The following is a 24,521-nucleotide window of genomic DNA, read 5'->3' on the forward strand; positions in this document are numbered from 1 at the left end:
GGTGTCTATTGCAAGTACTTAAATCTAACATGATAGTACAAAAACAGCCATAGACCAATATGAATGAATGGACATGGCTATGTGCCAATAAGACTTTATTTATAAAACAGATAGCAGTCTGGTTTTGACTTGCAGACTATATCATGTCAACCCCTTCTGTAGATTATTAGCTATGTCATACATTTGTAATTATTCTTTTTTTAATTGAGAGAATTAATTTCTGTTATGACATCTTATGATGGTGGGGCATTACTTTCCCAAGGCCATAGTTTGAGATATGACTGCAAGTCTTCAGAAAGTGGCAGCTGAGGATGGGAGCTGTGGTGTAATAAGTGCTCCTAGGCACTGCCAGTTCATTTTGTTTCCCTTCCCTGATGTTCCTCCCCCTGCTGTGTCCTCTCCTAGATGTTCAGATACAAAGCCAGATGGACCTAAATGATCGTGTGCTGGGAAGATAAAGAAAGCTTTGACAATTATTTCTTGGTTTTTGTTGAGTAGAAATAGTCATTCTTTTCTCCACTGAAAATAATGCTTTCCATTTTAAGCTACTTATTTCCCTGTAGGTATAGATGTAATTACCAGAGAAGAAGAGTCAACAAAGATGAAAGGATTGATGGAGTTTTTAGTCATCTTCAGAGCTTAGAGGAGATATATTATGGAGTATTAGTGAGCTGATGTTCTCTCATTTTCAACTGAAGGCTTGTTGTACAATGGCTTCACACTGAATTTAAGATAGGCAGTGATATTAACAGAGTACAACAGTAGGCTCCCATTCGGGATGTGGGACCTTTATATTACTTTGCCCTGGTGGGATTCAGAAATTCTTGCTTCCCAAGTAGAATAACATCAAATCTCAAACTAAAAGAGATCACAGAATTCATTAAGTCATCTTCTCCCCTGTTGGATAATTCACTGTATCATTTGGATAGAATTTTTTCATCATCTTTTATGATAAAGTACACAAGTCCCCACCAGCTCATAATTTTGTTGTATTCTATACTACCATTTTTACAAGATTTTTCTTTCTTACATTGAACCAAAATATATCTCCTGAAATCTCACTCCCTCCACACATTGGCCCTTGTGGTACTGCATGGAGCTATACAGAATAAGCATGATTCTCCTATTTCAAGGAAATATGTCTTCAGAAATTTGTACTATATCTTACTTATTTTTTCTATTCCAGACTAGATTCTGTTTTTTAGCCATTTTTCATATGTAATGGTTTCAGTCCCTTTTTAAACCTGTTTTCAAATTTGTTAGTGCCCTTCTTATCATGTGGTATATATAATTGAATTAAAACTAGAATCTAATTACTAATAGCAGGTAGTGTTGAGTATTACTGTGTGTCAGATGAAGTATTTGGTACCATAAATGAATCATTTCATTTAATTATCCAGCATTCCTGTGAGATAGATGCTATTAGTGAATTTTATACATGAAAAAACTGAGAAACAGAAGAAAAGAGGTATTATATATTATAACACAGCTGGTAAATATTAAAAATGGAATGTGAAGCCAAGTCTGACACCAAAGCTCAAGCTTCACTTCATTTAATCTACATATCGTGATTGCCACTGATGAGAGTTTTGTTTTTTCCCCCAACCACCTGAGTATATAATAGCTCATATTAAGCTTGAAAGACAACAATACATACAGCAATTAAACAAATCCAAAACTTTTCCATCACATCATTGGGAAGCTAGCTGTCTCCTATCCTTCACTTGAGTGATTTAATTTTTAGTTTAAATGTTAAACTTTGCTTTTATCTTCTTAGTTTTAACCAATCATTTTCATCTGTACATTAGCACAGTAACTGTTCCTTCTTTGTCACTTCAAAATTTGACAAAATTTTTCTCTATGCCATAAAAGATATTCCATAAGAACATCAGCATTGACAGGGCTCAGTATATCAGTAAGGGAAATAGCAGGGAGCAGGAGAGCTTGGTTTTAAGACAGTAAAAGAGCTTGGTTTTAAGACACCAGTTAGTGTCTCTGCGCTGGCAATTCACTTAATGCTCGCTAAATATAGTTTCTATTTTTTAATAAAAATGGTAATACTTTTTGTTCTACTTTCATAGTACAATTATTGGAAGCGTGAGATAAGATAATGAATGTGAAGATGCATGACAAAGGATAAAAAGCTACACAAATTAAAGATGTAAAGTGAAAGGGACCATGATATCACTGTGTGTATCCATGGGACATTGTGAACAAAATAGTAATATACTCATGAGTACTATAAAAATTTGTGCTAGGAATGGACCAGGAAGGGCTACAGGCAGTGAAAACTGTAGCTATTATGGTTCAAGTATCACTCACATTCATCAGCTTTGGGGGCATAAACAAGTCACTTAACTCTTTTGGATGACAGTCTTTTCATCTATTGAATGGGGTTAATAATACATGGAAATCATCTTTCACAAACATTAATGTATTTTGAGGGTTTTTGCATGGTGCATTGAAATACAGAGGAGTCAATTAATATTAGATGTTAATAAGTCAAGAAAAATGTTATCCCTAAAGTTTTAAAAGAATATAAAATAACAAACCTGAATAAAAAATAATTCAAGAGTAGATAAGAAACGACTTGAAATAAAATAAACATAAGAAAGCAAAATTAAAATATTTATACTCAAATATATCACAAAACATATCACATATAAACGGACTAAATGATCCAATTAAAATACAAAACTCATAAGATTGGATTTAAAAGAAATTAAAATTACCATAGGTTTCTTATAAGAGACCTATCTAAATTATGACACAGGGAGGTTAAAAGTAAAAGAGTACAACAAGCATGCAAACACACCTCTCCTATAAATTGATAAGTTAGCAAACCAAAAAACACACAAAGATGTGGATTCTTTGAACAATGCTATTAATCAAATTAGCTTAATTGTTATTTATATACCACTATACTCAACAACACATGTTTTCTATGATTTGCCTATGTTTTAAATGTCCCTCAAGGCTTCATGTGATGGAATTTATTCCCTACTGTAAAATATTAAAAGGTTGGAAATGTAATCTTACTATAGTGTTTAGAGATGAGGCCTCTAATATATATATATATATATATATATATATATATATATATATATATATATATACACACATACACACACACCCCCCCAACACACACACACACACACACAAAGAAGGAGAGTGATCAGATAGACATACACATGCATGCTCCCTGTCTCTTGCCACCTATTGTCCTACAATACCTCAGGACACTACTAGCGACTGCTAGCAGCAATAAATCCTTCACCAAATGTAGCTCTCAGACCTTGGACCTCCAAAACTGTGAGCCAAAATAAACCTCTTTCTCTATGAAGTCCTAGGAATTTCATCATAATAATGAAAACCAGTCTAATAAAATATTTTTTTCAAGTTTTTAAGGACCATTTTTCAAAATTGACCATATGTTGAACCACAAAAGCTAGTCTGAACTACTTCAAAAGATTAAAATATTACAGGATATATGCTGGCCACAGTAGAAATAAATAATAACAAAAAGATGACTTTGAATGCCTCTATGTAATTAAATATTAAGAAATACACGTTTGGGGCTGGGGATATGGCTCAAGTGGTAGCGTGCTCGCCTGGCATGCGTGTGGCCTGGGTTTGATTCTCAGCACCACATACAAACAAAGATGTTGTGTCTGCCAAAAACTAAAAAATAAATATTAAAAAATTCTCTCTCTCTCTCTCTCTCTCTCTTTTAAAAAAAGAAATACACTTTAAAATAAATGATAAATAAAAAACACAAAAATAAAAATTAGAAAAATTTTTAATTATGATGCTGAAATTCTATAAATTGGAAATTTGTGATGCAGATTAATTCACTCTGAGAAATGAAAAACATACATATAAATCATTACCTACATTATAATGTATATATTTAGAAAAGAGGACAGGTTGAAAATTAGTGGTCCAAGTACACATGTCAAGAAAGTAGAAACACAATAGCAAATTAGGGCAAAGAAACTAGAAGAAAGAAGTCATTAAAATAACTAATAGCAAAATAAAAAATGTGTAATCAAGAGGATAAACAAAGCCAAAAGGTGGTTCTTTGAAAAGATTAACAAAATTGATATACCCTGGTGATGTTGATCAAGAAAAAGGGAATGAAAAATTTCCTAAAGTGACCATACTTCCCTTTTCATTCTCAATGATGTTTTAGTTTGAGTGATAAATTATGTTGTCATCCTGCAAATACTCAAAATCAGACATCTAAAAGATATATCACTGTATATCAACCTCTATAATACCTTTTCCCTCTTCCCTCCCTTCACTGAGACATGTTAATTTTACTTATTCTCTTTTTTTCATCTCCACTTCTACAACCCTAACCCAAAGGTATTAAGTATCTGTCACCTAAATTGTTGTCATAGAGCCTTCTAAATAATCTCACTGCTTCCGTGCTTGCATCCATACCATCTCTCCTCTATTTGTAATCTAAATGATCTTTTCAAACCATAAATCAGTCATTTTGTCTCCAGGAAGGGGCTGTTGAATTTACCAAATAAAAGTACAGGATTCCCAGTTAAATTTGGGTTTCAGATAAGCAACAAACAATGTATTGGTATATGTATATCTGCCTGTGATATTTGGAAGGTAGTTGCAATTTAAAAATTGTTGTTTATATGAAATACAAATGCGACTGGAAGTTCTGTATTACATCTGGCATACCTGAATCAAGGCAAAAACCATTTAATTGTCACCATTGTTCTAAACATATACTTAAACTTGATGAAATGCCTTCCATGACCTGGCTCTTTTTTCTAAACTTTTTTAAGTTATCAAATGACATTTATTTTATTTATTCATATACAGTGCTAAGGATCTAACCCAGTGCTTCACACATGCTAGGCAAGCACTCTATCACTGAGCCACAACCCCAGCCCCAATCTGGCTCTTAACTATCTATTATGATATGGAACTAAAAATGTCTCAAAAGAGTTCATGTGTTGTCAATGTAGGAATATTCAGAGTTGAAAAGATTAGATTATGAGAGCTATAAACTCATCAATGGATTAATTTATTTTATGGATTAATAATTTGAATGGACTGCTAGGTGGTACTTGTAGACAGGTAGAGTATGACTAAAGGAAGTAAGTCACGAGGGTGTTGCCTGGACTTTATCTGTCCATAGGCCCTCTCCCTCTCCCTCCCTTTCTCCCTTTCTCTCTCTCTCTCTCTCTCTCTCTCTCTCTCTCTCTCTCTCTCTCTCTCTTCTGGTTGCCACAAACTTAGCAAATTTCCTATACTATGTCATTCTGCCATGATGTTCAGTTCACCTTAGGCCCAGAAAATTGAGTCAGCAGACCTTAGACTGAACCTCTAAAATCATGAGCCCAAATTAAACTTTTCCCCTTCAAAGTTGTTCTTGTCTGGAATTTTGGTCACAAAAAGCTAATACACTACCTCTACTTTTACATCACTTACAACTCATCCTCTCTTGCCTATAATTCCATCATACTGGCTTTCTGTTTCTTATATGCTTTCCTCTCTATCTGGAATATCCTCTCACTATCTACAAGGCCAATTGCATGATTAATTCTGACTCAGAATCCAGATCTTGGATCATGCCTTTGTTCCTTAGGGAAGATATACCTGTCTCTCCTGTCTCAAGTTAAATCTTCTTTACACTTATAACTTCCTAGCCTAGTGTTGTTTGGAGGTAATGTCAAACCAGCCAGAACGTATATTCTTAATGAACTATTAGAAGGCATAGCCTCAATCTACTACCTCATGCAGAAAAATTTCCCAAGTACAAGTTGCAAGTTGTCTGAATTTTTCTCAAAGAAAAACAAAACTTGTCTGTCAAAGAGAATGGTTCTATTTTATTCAATTTAAAGTGCCTATACTACAACAAATAACATCACAGAAATTGTGTTATGTTGGTCCTGCATCTATAATTGGGAGAAGAGTCCATTCGAAGTTTGGAATGTGATTTCTCCACATCCCTGTCTTTCAGACTCCCATGTATACTGAAGATATAATGAACAGGATTAGGACTGCCACTTCCTCCTGATGTATACTTAACAAAGGAGCTAAAGAACCAAATCAAAAAGGTTTCTTATTCTTTTCTATATGGCCCTAAAATAAGTTGCTGAAAAATCATGAATATATTTAAGTCCAAAGAAAATAATAATGCTGTCCTTTCCATGCTTAAGTAGCATGACTAACCCTTCATAGATGAGCGTTTTTTGAAGCCTGAGTTAGAAGTCACCTACAGAACCTCCACAGAAGTGTTGAATGTGCAGACATATATGTTTCACCCTGACTTACCAAGTCAGAATTTCTGAGGTCAAGGTCCTGGAATCTGCATCGCCTGCTTGATTCAGATGAAAAATGGAGTTGAGCAACTTTTGTCAGAATTACTGTTAGAAGGAAGCATCTATATAGACTATATACTTACTTAAATTCTTTAAATGTGTGTTCCAGGGAAATGTCACTGAAAATCAGCAACATTCAGCTGTGACAACTGGGAACAGAAACTCCTATGGTGCAAAGCTATGACTGGAATGCTATCAAAGTGCCTTTTCTTCAGCAAATCTGCAATATTGCTCCATTGCCCCCTTGGAAGCAATGTATCAGATTTAGGTTAATTTAAGCATTCTGCCTTGAAACAATACACGTTTAGTACTTTACTATTTTATTATGGAAGTTTAAATCTGCTAGTGGGCTTCTTCTACAGCAAGTGCCCAACAAACCCCTCAACTCCTTTAAGCAGAACAGAAAGACCTGTGAAAAGGGTATAAACTGGAAAAAATGGAGGCTTCTAAAATGAATGTCTTTTGTGAATTTGAAATGTATTGAGAATATATTCCACTTAGAGTAGGTATTACAAATACAAACACCAACACAGATAATAAAAGTATAATAAAACAGTAAATTGGGTGGGATAAATAAAATCTCAACTGTTTGGGCTTGATATGTTTTCTTACTTTTGATAGGTAAAAAAAAATCATTTTCCTTTCAAATCTGATATAAAAACAACAACAGTATAAATGTGGTAATAAATGTAAATGTCAATTACCTTTAGAGCCATAAGAAATGGTGGGGATTGCAGTAAATTGGACAGCAAGGCTGCAAACAAAGAATGAACCAACTACGCTTAGTCTCAGTGCCAGGAAGATAATGCAAATGGAAAAAAAAAAAAACAAACAGGGTTCCATATTACATGATTGATTACTTGTAGAAACGAGAGTCTTTTGTTTCCTGATATTATGATTCCTCCCAAGAAGCTAGAAATCTAAAAATTTATGGGCAGTATCCTTCATTTTTAAATACTGGTAACTAATTCTATTTTTTCAAAAAATCAAGTTCAAAAAATAACATTAAAAATAAATACAGCATTTATTAAGCAGGTAAAAGAATAAGCTGATTTTGTCATTGAGTTGACTATTTATGACCTCTGAAATAAGGAATACTTTGGGGTTTTAACCATCAAGAGAGCTAAAAATAAAAAAATAAAAATATTAGCCAGGGAATAAAACTAAGAGGCAGTCCAAGAGATGAGGTAGAGACAGATATAAGGAATGTTAGGTAAAGCAGATTGCTCACAAAAACATAATATGTCACCCTGGATGGTACATCAGATATTATGTAGTTCAACCCCCTAATTTTATAGACAAAACACCTAAAATATAGAGGTTAAGTGGGTTTCTCAAAGTCAAATACCAGAAAGTGTCTTGGTCTCATTATACTCAGTGTTTCCACTAGACAAAGATTTCTCTAGAGGTCATTTCAGTGAAGTTGCTAATGAACCAGTTGTGGGAAAAGAGATGTCCAATTTCTCCCAGAAATTCCAATGACCTGCCTTTATTTGTTTAGCTCTTTGTATCTGGCTACAAAACACCTGATTTTTGGCAAAGCTTGTGGTTCATATGCACAACAAACAGATTTATGTATTGTTATTTGTTTACTAAAGCCACATTGGTGGAGCAAACAAACGAAAAAGAAAATAAACAAAACCAAATCTGTGAGTATTTTGTTTTGGCAAGAAAAGGGGTGATGGTTGCAAAGTGGGGAAGGCATTTATTCTAATCATATCTATATACAACCAGGAAACTGGGTTGCTTCCATTTCACTACTTCAGAAGCTGAAAAATGAGTTCTGAGTTGAACAGGGCAAAGTGTGATTTCAGAATACTTAAAATACTGTTCATACCACATACTAAGTTACTCAAAACAAATTCAAGACATTTGCTTCTGTGATATTCTTTCACAGATCCCTATTTCCCTTCCCTTATTTAGCACACTTTCACTTCCAAAAAAGCATGATGACAATTTTTTTCTCCTTCCTTAAAGTTGTCTGGTTCTTCATATCCTGGCTGGTATCTGATTGTGTATACTGAAGGAACCATAATATATAGTTGTGTATTCCCTCTCTTCATCTTCCCTCTTCTCTCATCTTCTCTGTTGTCTCTCTTTTCTCTCTCTTGCGCTCTCTCTCTCTCTCTCTCTCTCTCTCTCTCTCTCTCTCTCTCTCTCATTGCTGATGTTTATTCTGAAGCCATCAAGGTCTTAGCTATTTAGCTTTTGTCTCCATTTTGTCACAAATATTCACTCACAGATTACCCAAGAAAGAGCTGCTAAGTTTATTAAAACATGGAGGATATGATGTCTATCAATATAGGTCTGCATTCCGAAGTCCCAACTCAGACCCACTAATCTATGACTTTATTCTGAAAGCTTAGAAATGGACAATGGTCAGAAAGCACAATGAATGTCACTATAAAATGGTAAATATAAACCATCTTAAGAATATGTATACACATATATACTGATAATTCAACAAGAAGATGAGATAAACATCAGTTGAATGTTTTTTTAATAAATCAATAGTTCTTGACAAATAGCACATGCTTGCAAGATACAAATAAGAGAATAGATTATTTGTATTTCCAAGAGTCTTAAATTGTATATGAGAGAAAAATTTTCCAGACATCAAATGATCAAATACCTAGCAGTCATGGGAAGAGATCAGTGTGTTCTAAAGGATCAAGCAAAGATTGATATGATGCTTGAGTGATATCTTGATGGCTAGTTAGGATTTAGATGGATGGGGAAAGTACACCAAGTTAGGAAAATAGAATAGCAGGCATGAGAGAAAAGAATAATAATATGAAGAAAAGGGAAGAGATGATCCAAAAATGTGGCTGAGAATTCATATAGGTTAGTAATAGGATATATCATGGAACATAAAAGATGAGCTAAGTGTCTTAAAAGTCAAACAGAGTATTTGGTATTTAATGTGTCAGGCAACAGAGCGCTATTAAATTTCTTTCACAGGGATAGAAGTCAATAACAATATTTAAGAAAGAATACTGTGATGGTATTACCCAATGGGGCTAGAAAAAAGGAAGTTGTTAGGAGGCCATGGAAAATTTGAGGCAAAGACAGCTAGCTTTCAGAGAAAAGAAATAGAATAAAAAATTAAGTTTTATGCAGACTTATATAGAATGAAAGAATATTAAGGCTATAAAAAGACTTTAGAAATTATATAATCAAGATTCTTCACTAAAAAGAGATTGAAAAGAACAAGTAAAAATGTATTGACATATCCATCCAAAGACACATGAAGCATCTTGGTGTGCATTAAAAATATCTCAACTAAGTAAATGTTGGCGAACTTGAATTCTAATAAATGTTGACTTTATAATGTGAATAGTGATTAGAATCTAGTTGTGTTATTATACCATAGTTTTACATAGCTACCATTTGGAGAAATTGGATAAAGGTTGCATGTTATCTCTCTATACTCTTATGGTTACATGGGAATTCACAATTTCTTAAAGTAAAAAATAATATAAAATAAAAGATTCATCACTTTATAGGTAAGTAAATTGAAACTAAGAAAGTAATCTAATCAGGCAGTTAGCTTCAGAACCAGAGACTAGAATCTAGGCTTTTTGTCACTTTAACAAGTATACTTTGCAATATACCAAGATGCTGAAATGAAATTAAAGCAAGGCAACCAAATGAAACATCCTTCTATGTGCAGCAGATGTTACAGATATTCAGACAAATGAATACTTAGTATGTCACCAAAAGAAATGTATCTGCACCTACAATGGTACATGATCCTTGAGAAGGAAAATGTAGATAAGAACAGAGATTAAAGTTGATTACACAGTGAAGACAGTAAGGAACCATGAACAGAACATCCAAGAATTATGGGGCAGCATCAATAAGAATTATTGGGATAGAGGAAGGTTCAGAGTTTCAAACTAAAGGAATTCACAATCTCTTCAATGAAATAATATCAGAAAATTTCCCAAGCATGAAGAATGAATTGGAAAATCAAATACAAGAGGCCTATAGAACAACAAATGTACACAATTACAACAGATCTGCACCAAAATATAATGAAAATGCCTAGAATACAGAATAAAGATTGAATTTTAAAGGCTGCAAGAGAGAAAAATCAGATTATCTATAAGGGAAGACCAATTCAGATCTCAGAATATTTTTAAACCCTGTCTCTCAAAGCTATAAGATCCTGGAACAACATATACCAAGCTCTAAAAGATAATGGATGTCAACCAAGAACCTTATATCCAGAAAAATTAAGCTTCAATATTTTTTAACTTTAAGTAAAATTTATTTTGATAGTTGATGATTTTGATCAATACACTCAGAAAATACAGAAGTCCAAAAATATATCATCTGTAATGTTCTCAGTAAATATTTCCAACTTATACATTTTGCTCACAATCAAGACATCCCTGTAAAAAGAACAAAGTCAACTAACACCAGTACTTCTCAAACTATTTCATAAAATAGAAAAAGAAGGAACAGTTTCAAACACATTCTATGAGGCCAATATCATCCTGATTCCAAAACCAGACAAAGACACATCAAAGAAAGAAAACTTCAGATCAACATTTCTAATGAATATAGATGTGAAAATTCTCAATAAAATTCTGGGTAATCAAATACAAAAATATATCAGAAAAGATAGTGCATCATGATCAAGTAGGGTTCATCCCAGGAATTCTAGTTTGGTTCAACATACAGAAATCAATAAATGTAACCCATAATATCAATAGATTCAAAGATAAAAATCATATAATCATTGCAATAGATGCTGAGAAAGCATTTGTAAAATACAGAATCCCTTCATGTTCACAATGCTAGAAAAACTAGGGATAACAGGAGCATACTTCACCATTGTAAAGACTATCTATGCTAAGCCTCAGGGCAACATCATTCTAAATGGAGAAAAATTGAAAGCATACCCTCTAAATACTGGAACAAGACAAGGATGCTCTCTGTCACCACTTCTATTTAACATAGTTTTTGAAACTCTAGCCAGAACAATCAGACAGATGAAAGAAATTAAAGGGATGCGGATAGGTAAAGAAGAACTCAAATTATCACTATTTGCAGATGATATGATTCTATACCTAGAAGACCCAGAGCATTCTACCAGAAATCTCCTAAAATAAATGAATTCAGAAAAATAGCTAGATATAAAATCAACACCCATAAAACAAAAGCATTTCTGTACATCAGTGACAAATACACTGTGAGAGAAAATAGGCTCAAAAAAAGTAAAATACTTGGAAATAAATTTAATGAAAGAGGTTAAAGACCTCTACAATGAAAACTACAACAAACTAAAGAAAAAATTAAAGACCTTAGAAAATGGGAAGATCTACCATGTTCTTTGATAGGCAAAATTAATATTGTCAAAATAACCATACCACCACAAGCACTATACAGATTCAATGCGATCAAATTTCCAATGGCATTCCTTATAGAAATCGAAAAAGCAATCATGAAATGCATCTGGAAAAATAAGAAACCCAGAATATCCAAAGCAATCCTTAGCAAGAAGAGTGAAGCTGGTGCCCTTTCTATTCCAGACCTAAAACTATACCACAGAGCAATAGTAACAAAACCAGCATGGTATTGGCACTAAAATAGACCTGTAGACCAATGATACAGAATAGAGGGCACAGAGTCTAACCCACATAACTACAATTATCTTATATTAGACAAATGCACCAGAAACATACATTGGATAAAAGATAGCCTCTTCAACCAATGGTGCTGGGAATACTGGAAATCCATATGTAACAAAATGAAATTCATCCTCTGTCACTCACCATGCACAAAACTCAACTCAAAGTGGATCAAGGACTTAGGAATTAAACAAGATACCTTGCGCCTAATGGAAGAAAAAGTAGGAACAAATCTCCATCATGTCGGATTAGGTCCCAATTTTCTTAAAAATAGTCCTGTAGCTCAAGAATTAAAACCAAGAATCAATAAATGGAGTGGATTCAAACTAAAAAGCTTCTTCTCAGCAAAGGAAACAATCAGTGAGGTGAATAGAGAACCTAAAGAATAGGACCAAATCTTTACCACAAGTATATCAGATAGAGCACTAATCTCTAGGATATATAAAGCACTCAAAAACCTTAACACCCACCCCCCAAAAACCCACAAATAAATTTTAGATAGGGCAAAGGGGATAGAAGGGAAGGAGGATGTAAGGGGGTAGGAATGATGGTGGAATGAGGTGGACATCATTACCCTAAGTATATGTATGAAGACATGAATGGTGTGAAAATACTTCATGTACAATCAGTGACTTGAAAAAATGTGCTCTATGTGTGTAATATGAAATAAATTGCATTCTGCCATTATGTATAACAAAATAGAATAAATAATGTAATAAAAAGAAACTAAACCATGAGAATAACAAATATGAAGGCAATTATAATTAATCATCACAGAATTGACCTGCTAAAGCAAGTGTAAAAGAAAAATCACACAAAAAAGAAATAAAGGAACACATTACTCACAGAGGAACAAAGATAAACTTGAGAGCAGGTATTTCTTTAAGAGCAAACAAACATAAAATAACAAAGTAGAGTACTCGATTTTTAGTAGACATAGAAGAACAAAACTGGTTGATCTATATTAATATCCTCAGAGAAAATATCTTGCAAAAATGAAGAAACTAAAAAATTTATAGTCATACAAAAGCTGAAATAATCTCTGATAGACTCACCCTATAGAAATGTAAAAGTCTTTTGAGAAAAAGCAAAATGATACCACATAGAAATAAAGTGCACAAAGAGCCTCAGGAATAGTAACAACATAAGTAAATATACTTTTTCTCATCATTTAAGTCACTTCTAAGTATAACTAATATTTTAAGCAAAAATAATAATATATTTTGGGGTTTATAACATATATAAAAGTAGGATGTATGACAAAATAGCACATATAGTACATAGAAGGATATTGCTGCAAGGTGCTTATACTATGTGATGTAGTATAAAATCACTTATCAAAAGATTGATAAGTTTAACATGTATAGCATAGATCCTAAAAAACCCCAACAATGGATTATAGCTAACAGAACAAAACAAAATAAAACAGAATCATGAAAAAGTATACAATCCAAAAAAAAAAAAAAGCAGAAGGCAGAAAAAGTAGAAAAGAGGAACAAAAACTATATGGAAAAAAACTAGAAAACAAATAGAAAGATGACATATTTAAACTCAATTATTAAATAATCACTTTAAAGATTAATGGTCTAAACACCCAAATTAAAAGATTAGTAGTCATAAAGAAGAATGACATGGGCTGAGGTTGTGGCTCAGTGGTAGAGCACTTGCCTAGCATGTGTGAGGCACTGGGGTTGATCCTCAGCAACACATAATAATAAATAAAATCAAGGTATTGTGCCCAACTATAACTAAAACATTTTTAGAAAAAGAATGACATTACGTCATTTGCTGGCAAATGAATGGAACAGGAAGACACCATGCTAACTGAATAAAACCAGGCTCAGAAAATCACTGGCTGTATGTTTTCTGTCATATGCATCAGCTAAACTGAAATAAGGAAAAGAAGTGGGGAGACTCCCGTGAAATTAAAAGAGAGAGCATTGGATTAGAGAAAGCAGATTGGGAGAGGGAGAACACACAGGAAAAGGGAGAAATGCTGGAATGAAATTGACCAAATTATGCTATGGTTATATATGAATATACCACAATGAATTTCAACTTTATGTATATCTATAAAGCACTAATTAAAAAAGAACTAAAATTAAATAGAAGGAAGATCAGTAGAGCAGAGGAAGTGGAACAGAGAGAGGGAGGAGTGGAGGGAAAGAAGAAGTACTAAGGACTGAAGTGGAACAAATTATATCCCATGCATGTATAATTACGTCAAAATGAACCACAATATTATGTATAAGTATATTAATAACAACATACATAAAATAACAACTAAGATCAAAATTTAAAAATGAAAGAAAAAAGAAATCATCAGATTGGATTTTTTTAAAAAGGCAAAAGCCAACTATACAGAGCCCATTAAAAATTCCAATTTAAATATAAAGACACAAATTGACTAAAAGTAAAATGATAGAGAAGGAAGTCACAGCTGTTATGAAAAGAAAAGAATGATAGTGTGGCTATATTAATATCAGACTATGTAGATTTTAGAATGAAGAGCATAATTAGGATAAAAGTATCATTTAATAATGATAAAGTAATCAGGTCATCAACAGGACATGCTGATTCTAAATACTTATGTAATATAATAAAGCTTCAGAATACATAAATCACAAGATGATAGAAGTGCAGTGAGAACAAAAGAATACAAAAGTATAGCCAGAGATTTTAACATCCCTCTATAGAAAATTAATGAAAAACACAGACATAAAATCAGTAAGGATATAGAAGCTTTGCATAATACTACTAAATAACCTGACCAAATTAACATTCATTTTTACTCCACCCAACTAAAGCAGAACACACATTCTTTCCTAGTGCATATAAAATATTTATCAAGATAAACTATATTCTGGGCCATAAAACAAAAATGAAAAATTTTAAAGAATGCAAACCACTCAAAGCCTGTTATATGACCATATGGAATTAAGTTTGAAATCAAGCTTAATTCTCTGTAACATAACAAATATTTGGAAAATAAACAATAAAGTTTTTAAAAACTTATAGGTCTAAGAAGATATAAAAATGGATGCTAATTTGAGATGCACAAAAATGATACCATATACTAAAACTGAAGAGATGCAGCAAAAGCAGTAGATAACAGAAAATTTATTACATTAAATTCCTATATTATAAGAAAGGAATCTAATCAGTAAACTCAGCTTCCACCTTAAGGAACTAAAAAATGAAGAACAAATATGACCCAAAGTAGGAAGTAGGAAATAATAGAGACCAGAGCAGAAATCTATACAATAGTAAATGATAGAGAAATAAAGTGAAACCAAAATCTGGTCCCTTAAGAATATCAATAAAAATCAGTAAACCTTCAGCCAGACTTTACAGTGAAAAAGATAAAATAGGGAAAGAAGGGGAAAAGAGAACAATATACACAATATTAGGAATGAGAGAGGTTAAATCCCCGAAGGGTCTATTCGTATTTGAAAAATAACATGTGAATAAAATAAAAAATTTTATGTCACTAAATTTAATAGCATAAATGAAAGAGACTCCTTTAAAGACACAAGATGCTAATGTTTAAACAAAAGACATAAAATATCTGCATAACCCCATGATATTTAAATAAATTAAATTTATAGTTTAAAACTTTTGCACAAGGGATCTTCTGGGTCAGATGGCTTCACCAGGGAATTCTACCAAATATTTTAAAAAGTCATAAAACCAATTGTACAAAAACTCCTCCAGAATATTGAAGAGGCAAAAATTGTTATCTAATTAATATATAAAGATAGCATTACTCTGACATAAAAACCATAAGGATTACCAGAAAAGAAACCTATAGATCCATATTTCTCATGAACATATATGCAAAATAAACTTAATAAAGATTTGACAAATTGGATTCCACCATGTATAAATAGAACAACAAAATATGATCAAGTGGAGTTTGTTCCATGATGAAAAGATTGGCATAATATTCAGAAACCAAACAATGTAATTCACCAGCTTATCAGACCAAAAAAACAAAACCACATGATCATGTGGATACAAATATCACTAGGCAAACTCTAGCATGCACTCCTGATAAAAGCTATAAGCAAGGTGGGAATAGGGAAAAAATAATCTAATAAGAGAACATCTATGAAAAACCTACAGCTAACATCATACTTTGGTGAAAGAGTGAATGGCTTCTCCTTAAGATTATTACCTTAACAACACAAGGATGTCCAATCTTACCACTCCTATTCAACAGGATATGGGAAGATCTAGCAATATGAAATGGGATTAAAAAGGAATGCAAAGCATCTGGATTGAAAAGAAAGAGAAAATCTATTTCTGTCAGCAAGTGTTTTAGTGAGTTCTGTGTCACTGTGACCAAAAGACCTGAAAGAACAACAAAGAAGAGAAAAAATACATTTGGCTCATGGTTTCAAAGGTTCAGTCCATGGTCAAATGACTACATAGGCCTGGGCTCAAGGTCTGGCATAACATCATGACAGAAGGGCATGGTGGAGGAAAGCAGCTTAGCTAATGGCAGCCAGAAGACAGAGAGAGAGAAACCAGAGACAAGATAGAGTCCAAGAACATGCCCCCGGTGACCTATTTCCCTGAGCACTGCCCCATCTGCCTACAGTTACCACAGTTAGTTCATTCTAATTATGAATTCATCAAATAGATTCATTCATTGATGAGTTACAGTCTTTCTTATCTAATCACTATGTAAAAGCCCCACCTCAGACCCTTGCTATATTAGAGACTATCCTTTCAAAACATGAGCTTTTCAGTGTACATTAAAGGTTCAAGCAACAGTAAGCCCTTACTTATTATCAACAATTACTTCAAATGTAAATGGACTAAATTATTCAATCAAAAGATATAGAGTAGCTAAATGGATTAATTTAAAAAAGCAGTAGTTAATTATGTACTGCATATAAGCAATACATGTTACTTTTAAGGAGAGACAATCTGAAAATAAAGGGATGGAAAAAGATAGTCTAAGCATTTGGAAACAAAAAAGAGCAAGGATAGCTATATTTACATCAAACAAAATATACATTAAGTTAAAAACTTTCACTAGAGGCAAGGTCTTCAAATAATGATAAAGGTTTCAATTCATAAGGAGAATATAATAATTGTAAATATATACATGCACCCACAATCAGAGCTTGTAAAATATAAAGCAAATAGTGGTTCCATTTCTAGTTTGAGGAATCTCCATACTGCTTTTCAGAGGGATTGCACCAATTTGCACTCCCACCAGCAATGTATGAGCATTCTCATTTCTCCACATCTTCACCAACATTTGTTGTTACTTGTATTCTTAATAATTGCTATTCTAACTGGAGAGAGATGGAATCTCAGTGTAGTTTTAATTCTTATTTCTCTAATTGCTAGAGATGTTGAACTTTTTCATAAAAAGGATTTAAAATCAGCATACTACAGTGGCACAGCCAAATCAATGTTTATAGAAGCAAAGTTTCAATAGCTAAGCTATGGTACCAACCTAGATGATCATCAACAAATCAATGTATAAAGAAATTGTGGTATATATACACAATGGAATATTACTCGGCTATAAAGAAGAATAACTTTATGACATATGCGAGTAAATGGATAGATCTGGAGTCTATCCTGCTAAGTGAAATAAGCCAATCTCACAAAACCAAAGGTCAAATATTTTCACTGATATGTGGAAGCTAAAACACAATAAGGGTGGGGAGGGGAAGAAGAGAAGTTCAGTAGATAAGACAAAGGGTAATGATAGGAAGTGAGGGGATATAGAAACAGGAAAGAGTAGAATTAATCTAACATAATATTCCTATGTACATATATTTAAATACCTAAGTGAATCCCACCATCATACCACCCACAAGAGTGGGATCCTAATTAGAATAAGATATATGCTTGTATAGTTTTATCAAAATACATTCTACTCTCATAGTAAATAGAAACATCAATAAAATAATTTTTTTAAAAAGCAAATATTAATAAATGTGAAGAAAATATTATATGGCAATACAATACTAGTAGGAGCTATCAATATACCACTTTCAACAATGGATAAATCATTCAGGAAGAAAATCAAGAAGGAAATACTAGATTTTTGACTATGCTTTAGACTAAATGAACCTAAAAAACACAGAATGGTTTTTGTTGTTGATTTTTTTTTTTTTTTTTGGTATTGGGAATGAACACAGGGGTGCTTAACCAATGTGCCACATTCCAAGTCCTTTTTATTTTTTTTTATTTTGAGACAGGGTCTCACTAAGTTGCCCAGGTGCTTGCTAAATTGCTGAGGCTGGCTTGAAACTTGCAATCCCCCTGCCTCAGCTTCCCAAGCTGCTGGGATTACAGGCATGCGCCACCATGCCCAGCCATACAGACCTTTTGATCCAATAATATCAGAATATGAATTCTTCTCAGAAGCACTCTAAATAATTTTCAGTATAGATGATATTAGGTAGGTCACAAAACAAGTCTTAACAAAGCTTATAGAGTTTGAAATCATTATGTTTTCAATCACAAAGGCATGCAACTAGAAGTCAGAAACAGAAGGAAAATAGAGGAATTAACAAATATGTGGAAATTAAACAACTTATTGAATAACCAAAGGATCAAAGAAGGAATCTAAAGGGAAATAAATATCTTGAGGCAAATGTAATTGGAAATACATATTAAAGACCCTGTGGAATGAAGCAGAAGTAATTATAAGGGGAAATTTATAGGAGTAAACATCTACATGAAGAAAAAGAAAAATCACAATTTATCTTTATAGCATAAGAAACTAGAAACAGAAGAAAAATTCAGTCCACAGCTAGTAGAAGGAAGGGAATAACAAATATCAGAGCAGAAATAAATGATAGAGAGAAAAAACACAATAGAAAGATAAATGTAATTAACAGTTGTTATTTTTTGTAAAGATCAACACAATTGACAAAACTTTAGCCATACTAACTGATAAAAAAGAAAGAAGACTGAAATAAATAAAACTAGAAGTAAAAGAGGAGACATTACAACAACACAGTGAAAATACAAAGAATGGTATAAATTGACTCTTCATATGACAACAAATTTGATAACTTCGAACATGTAGGTTAACTCCTAGAAACATACAATCCACTAAGACTTAATCATGAAGAAATAGATTATCTTGAGAGATGAATAACAAATAAGGAGTTTGAATGGATAATCAAAAACATCATAATAAAGTACAGGACTTGAGGCCTTTGCTGGTGAATTCTACCAAACATTTAGTCAGCTGTTTTAGTCAGCTTTCTTGCTGTTGTGACTAAAAGATCTGACCAGCACAATTGTAGGGGAGGAAAAGTTTATTTGAGGGTTCATGGCTTCAGAACCATGAACCATGAACCCTCAAATAAACTTCAGAGTTCTTAATCCATAGAAGGTTGGCTCCATTCCTCGGGGCTGAGTTGAGGCTGAATATCAGGGTGAGAGAGTGTGGCAGAAAGAAGCAGCTCACATCAGGAAGCAGAGAAAGACTCCAGCTGCAGATACAAAATATATTCCCCATAGCCACACCCCCAATTAACCACTTCCTCCAGCCACACCCCACCTGCCTCCAGGGATTCACTGATTGGGTTAAGACTCTTATAACTCAATCATTTCTCCTCTGAACTTTCTTGCATTGTCTCACACATGAGCTCTTGGGGGACACCTTACACCCAAACCATAACACCACCTCCTTCTCAAATTCCTCCAAATAATGTAAGAGGAAAGAATTCTTCAAACTTATAAGGTTAGCATTACTCTTATACAAATACCAGAGAAGGATACCAAAAAGTGGAGGGAAGAGAGGGTAGGGGAAGGGAAGGGAGAGAGAGGATAGGGAGAGGAAGGGAGAGGAGAGAAGAAAATACAGACCAATATCTCTGATGAAGATGAATGCAAAACTCAAAACCAGCAAACCAAATTCAACAGCACCTTAAAAGGACCAGACACCATATCAAGTGGGATTTATCCCAGGTATTCAAGGATTGTTCAGCCTAAATGTGATAACCTACATTAACAGAATGAAGAATAAACATCTTATCATCTCAGAGATGCAGGGGAAAAAGCAAAATTTAAAATCCATTCATGATAAAATACTCAATATTTTAGGTATAGAAGAAATATATCTCACTACAATAAAGGCTATATGTGACAACTCCACAGCCAACATCATACTCAATCATTAAATGCTGAAAACTTTTCCACTAGGATCAAAGAAAAGACTAGGACATTTACCCTCACTAGTTCTGCTCAACATAGTACTGTGAAATTAGGTAAGAAAAATAAATAAAAGTCATACAGATAGATAAGGCAGAAGTAAAATTGTCTCTGTTTATAAGTGACATAATTTTATGCATAAAAAATGCTAAAGACTCTACTGAAAGACTGTTAGAATTACTGAACCAACTCAGTAATGCTGCAGAATGCAAAATTAACAAAATTTAGTTGTCTTTACAAAAACAAGTGCATTACAAAAAATTAAGAAAACAGCTCCTTTACAATGGCATCAAAAAGAGTGAAATGTTTAGAAATAAATTTAAACAATGAAGCAAAAGATCTGTATATTGAAAACTATCTAACATTAGTGAAAGAAACTGAAGGAAACACAATTCAGAGATTTCATTTGTCCAATAATTAATATTGTCAAAATGGCTATTCCACTCAGAGATCTACATATTCTGTGCATTCTCTGTCAAAATTCTAATGGCATTTTTCATAGAAATAAAAATTAATTCTGGGCTGGGTTGTAGCTCAGTGGCAGAGTGCTTGCCTAGCATGCATGAGGCACTGGGTTTGATCCTCAGCACCACATACAAATAAATAAAATAAAGGCATTCTGTCCATCTACAACTACAAAAATATTTTAAAAAATAATAATCCTAAGATTCATATGGAACTACAAGAGATACCAATGAACTAATGTAAATTTGAGCAAGAGGAACAGAGCTTTAGGCATCATACTTTCTGATTTAAAATTACATATAAAAGGTATAATAATCAAGACAATAATGGCACTGGCATAAAAACAGATATGTGGCTCAATTGAAGAGAATAAAAAGAGAAGAAATAAATCCATACACAGTCAACTGATCTTAAAAAAAGATGCAAAACTGCAGAATAAAAAAGCATAGTCTCTTCAACAAATGGTGTTAGGAAAAGTGGCTATCCATTGGCAATAAAACGAAATTGGCTTGGAGTTGTGAGTCAATGGTAGAGTATTTGCCTGGCATGTGTGAGGCCCTGGGTTCAAACCTCAGCACTGCAAATAAATAAATAAATAATCCTTTGATAACTAAATAATATTTTTTAAAAATGAAATTAGGTCCTTTTTTCTATACTATATACAAAACTAAATTTGAAATGAATTAAATACTTTTAACATGGACCTGAAACTGTAAAACTACTAGAAAAAATAACCAGGCAAAGCTCTAAGATACTATTCCTCATAATGACATTTTTAGATAAGAAACAAAAAGTTCAGGCAACAAAACCAAAAATAAATGACTGGAGACAACATTAGACTAAATATCTTCAACCAATAAGATGAAAAAGCAACCTATTAAATCAGACAAAATATTTTCAAACCCAATATTTGATAAGAGATTAATATCCAAAATATGTAAGGAACTCTTACAACTCAGTAATAAAAAGTTAAAAAATGGACAAAGGATCTGAATAGACATTTTTCCAAAGAAGACATACAAATTGCCAAGAGGTCTATGAAAACTGTTTACCCTTACTAACATCAGGGAATGCAAATCAAAACAAAGGGAATTATCACTACAATGGCTATTATCAAGAACAAAACAAAAGATAACATGTGTTGGCCAGGGTTCTGGAAAAGGGAGCCCTTATATATTATTGTTGGGAACCTAAGTTGGTACAGCCAATATGAAAAAGAGGTTCCTCAAAATTTCAAACTAGAACCAATATATGATCCATCAACTCTAACTGTGGATATATATCCAAATAAAATAAAATATATAATCACCAAGTATATATCAATATATATGATATAAATAGATAATATTACAAATAAATATATATTATATATGTCAATATCACATATGAATATTATTTATCAATAAAAATAAGAAAACCCTGCCATTTGTGGCAACATGGAAGAAACTGAAAGACATTATACTAAGTAAAAAATATCCAAGCATAGTAAAACAAACATTGCATTTTCTCTTTGATATGTGGAATCCAAAAAAGGTAAACTCATAGAAGCAGAGAATGGAACAATTACTACAAAGGTTTTGGGTAGGGGAAATGGGAAGATATTCATTAAAGTTTACAATTTTTTGTTATTAGATAAATTCTGTAGGCTTAATGCACAGCATGTTGATTATAGTTAATAGTAATATATTGAAAACTTGGAATTTGATAGAAGAGTGGATTTTAAGTATACCTGCTATAAAAAGAAGAATAGTAACTATCTGAGGTGATAGATCTGTTAGCTTGATTTTGATAATTTTATATGTGATATAGATAGATTGATTTTGCATATCTCTATAAAATAGCATATATTTTATATGCAACAATGCATATATTTACATATATATGTAAATATAATAAAGCATCCTGTTTATATATATAACAAAGCATCATGTTATACACCTTAGATATAAGAAATTCTATTTACCAATTATGCATCAGTAAATCTGGAACAATAAGCATTGTCATATTCCAATAAACTTTATTTAAAAAATAGGCATGTAGTCCATGGGCTCTAGTTAACTAGCCCATGGTGTAAATTGGAAAATACATTTTTGGCTATCCATATGTTTTGCCTCTAAGGATGCTATGTTGTTTTAACAATTATTTGTTTCTGATGGTAAAGCACAACCAGCTGGTCCCTATTATGACAGGAACATCCCTTCCCTGTGACTGGTAGTGAGCACAGTTTTATAATTGCTCTTTCAACCATCAGCCAAGCCCAAAGAAGACAATTCATCCTAAGCTTCTCAACAATGCTCGTCCCCCTTTCTCATGTGCATATTCTTTATTCCTTTGGTAAATGGAGTGTCCTCTGTGCCCTTTCAAAGAAGGACTAGTGAGTTTTTCATCCCTGTGTAGTATTCTAGATGAATACTACATCTAACATTCCTAATTATCTGGGCCTTCTAATCTTTACAGTCTTCTATTGCAGTTCTGGTCTACCTACTTAGCATAAGCCCTCACTTTCCCTAGGCTTATAAGAGCCATCCTAGCAACTTCTTAGCATTGTCTCCCAAGGAGAGTGGAGAATGCTCCTGCACCAATACATTTTCTTTTATCTGAACTTGTATTCTCCTTTACCTCCACCTCAATCCAGTACTCTCATGATTCATTCCCACACATTTTCTCTGGCCCTTGCCAGTACCTATTTACTATATCTTACAGCTTTTTAAGGTATAATCCTTTTTCTCTCTTAGGAGTTCAGTTTCTGGTTTCTGGTCTGGTGTTCAGGAGAAAAGGCAGGGGTAGATCATAAAGGAATCACATATTGCTTTGCAAGGCAGCGTCCTCTGCATCATCTTCAATGAAAGGAGGCCCAGAAGGTTTTAAGAACACTGAAGTTTTAAGTTTTTTTACATTATCTGATCCTATTGTTCCCACTGCACTCACAGAACTCCTTCACAACAATGACTCCAAATTTGAGAAAGAAGACCTCCTGTAACTGAGAAGTCAACATTCTATGGAGCACTACTTAGCCATATAATTAAGTCTTGGGCCTAACCCCCCTTTAAAAAAAAATCCTCCAACTACTGTGATAGTAGTATTTTTTAACACTGCCAAATAGTCCCATGAACTTTCACACTTTATCTTCAGTTGGTAATGAGTCACCTTTATCTATTCATTTTTGTCTTTTTTCAGGGAATCAATGGCATTCAGGAGGAGTCCTCTGATCCCATTTAATTTATAATTTAGTACTTCTCTAGGAACTCTCAAAAGCTTGAGATTATGCTCCAGCCAATACCTAATGCATCGTATTCCACTAGTATCCTATTCCTAGTTTATCACAGGTGGAAGTTTCAACATTCCATCATTGGAGCATGACAGGAGATTTCACAAGTAGTGATGGGGTCCCAGCTGCCATCTGCCAGCTGCCTGACAACTATGCAGCTTCAAAATCCCATTTTAAATATGCATCTTCTGACTTCAATTGGCTTAGGTAGGGCTTCCTGGGATAACAAGACTATTAGATGAAGACTTATCTACTCTATTGGAGAGTTCTCTCAGAGCTGACATTTTTGATGGAGTGTAAAAAGTAAAATTGTACAAAGGAAAGTATTTAATTGCAATGTGATGGAAACAGAGTCTCAGCCAAACCCAAAGGATCTCTGAAATTGGGATGACATTTGATACTTGAAAACCCTTCAGTAGGGTTTTTAGATGTAGTCAAAATCAAGAAAATTAAATAAATAAAAAAATAAAAATAAACTACTCAGTTAAATTTGAATTTAAATTCAAAGGGATATGTTTTTGTTATGAGTATTCTTGTAAATATGCATTATCTGGATCACCTGATCTCTACTTTATATAATTTAAATTTAACTGAGTGACCAAT

The sequence above is a fragment of the Urocitellus parryii genome, chromosome X, assembly GCF_045843805.1.
Source record: "Urocitellus parryii isolate mUroPar1 chromosome X, mUroPar1.hap1, whole genome shotgun sequence".
NCBI lineage: Eukaryota > Metazoa > Chordata > Mammalia > Rodentia > Sciuridae > Urocitellus > Urocitellus parryii.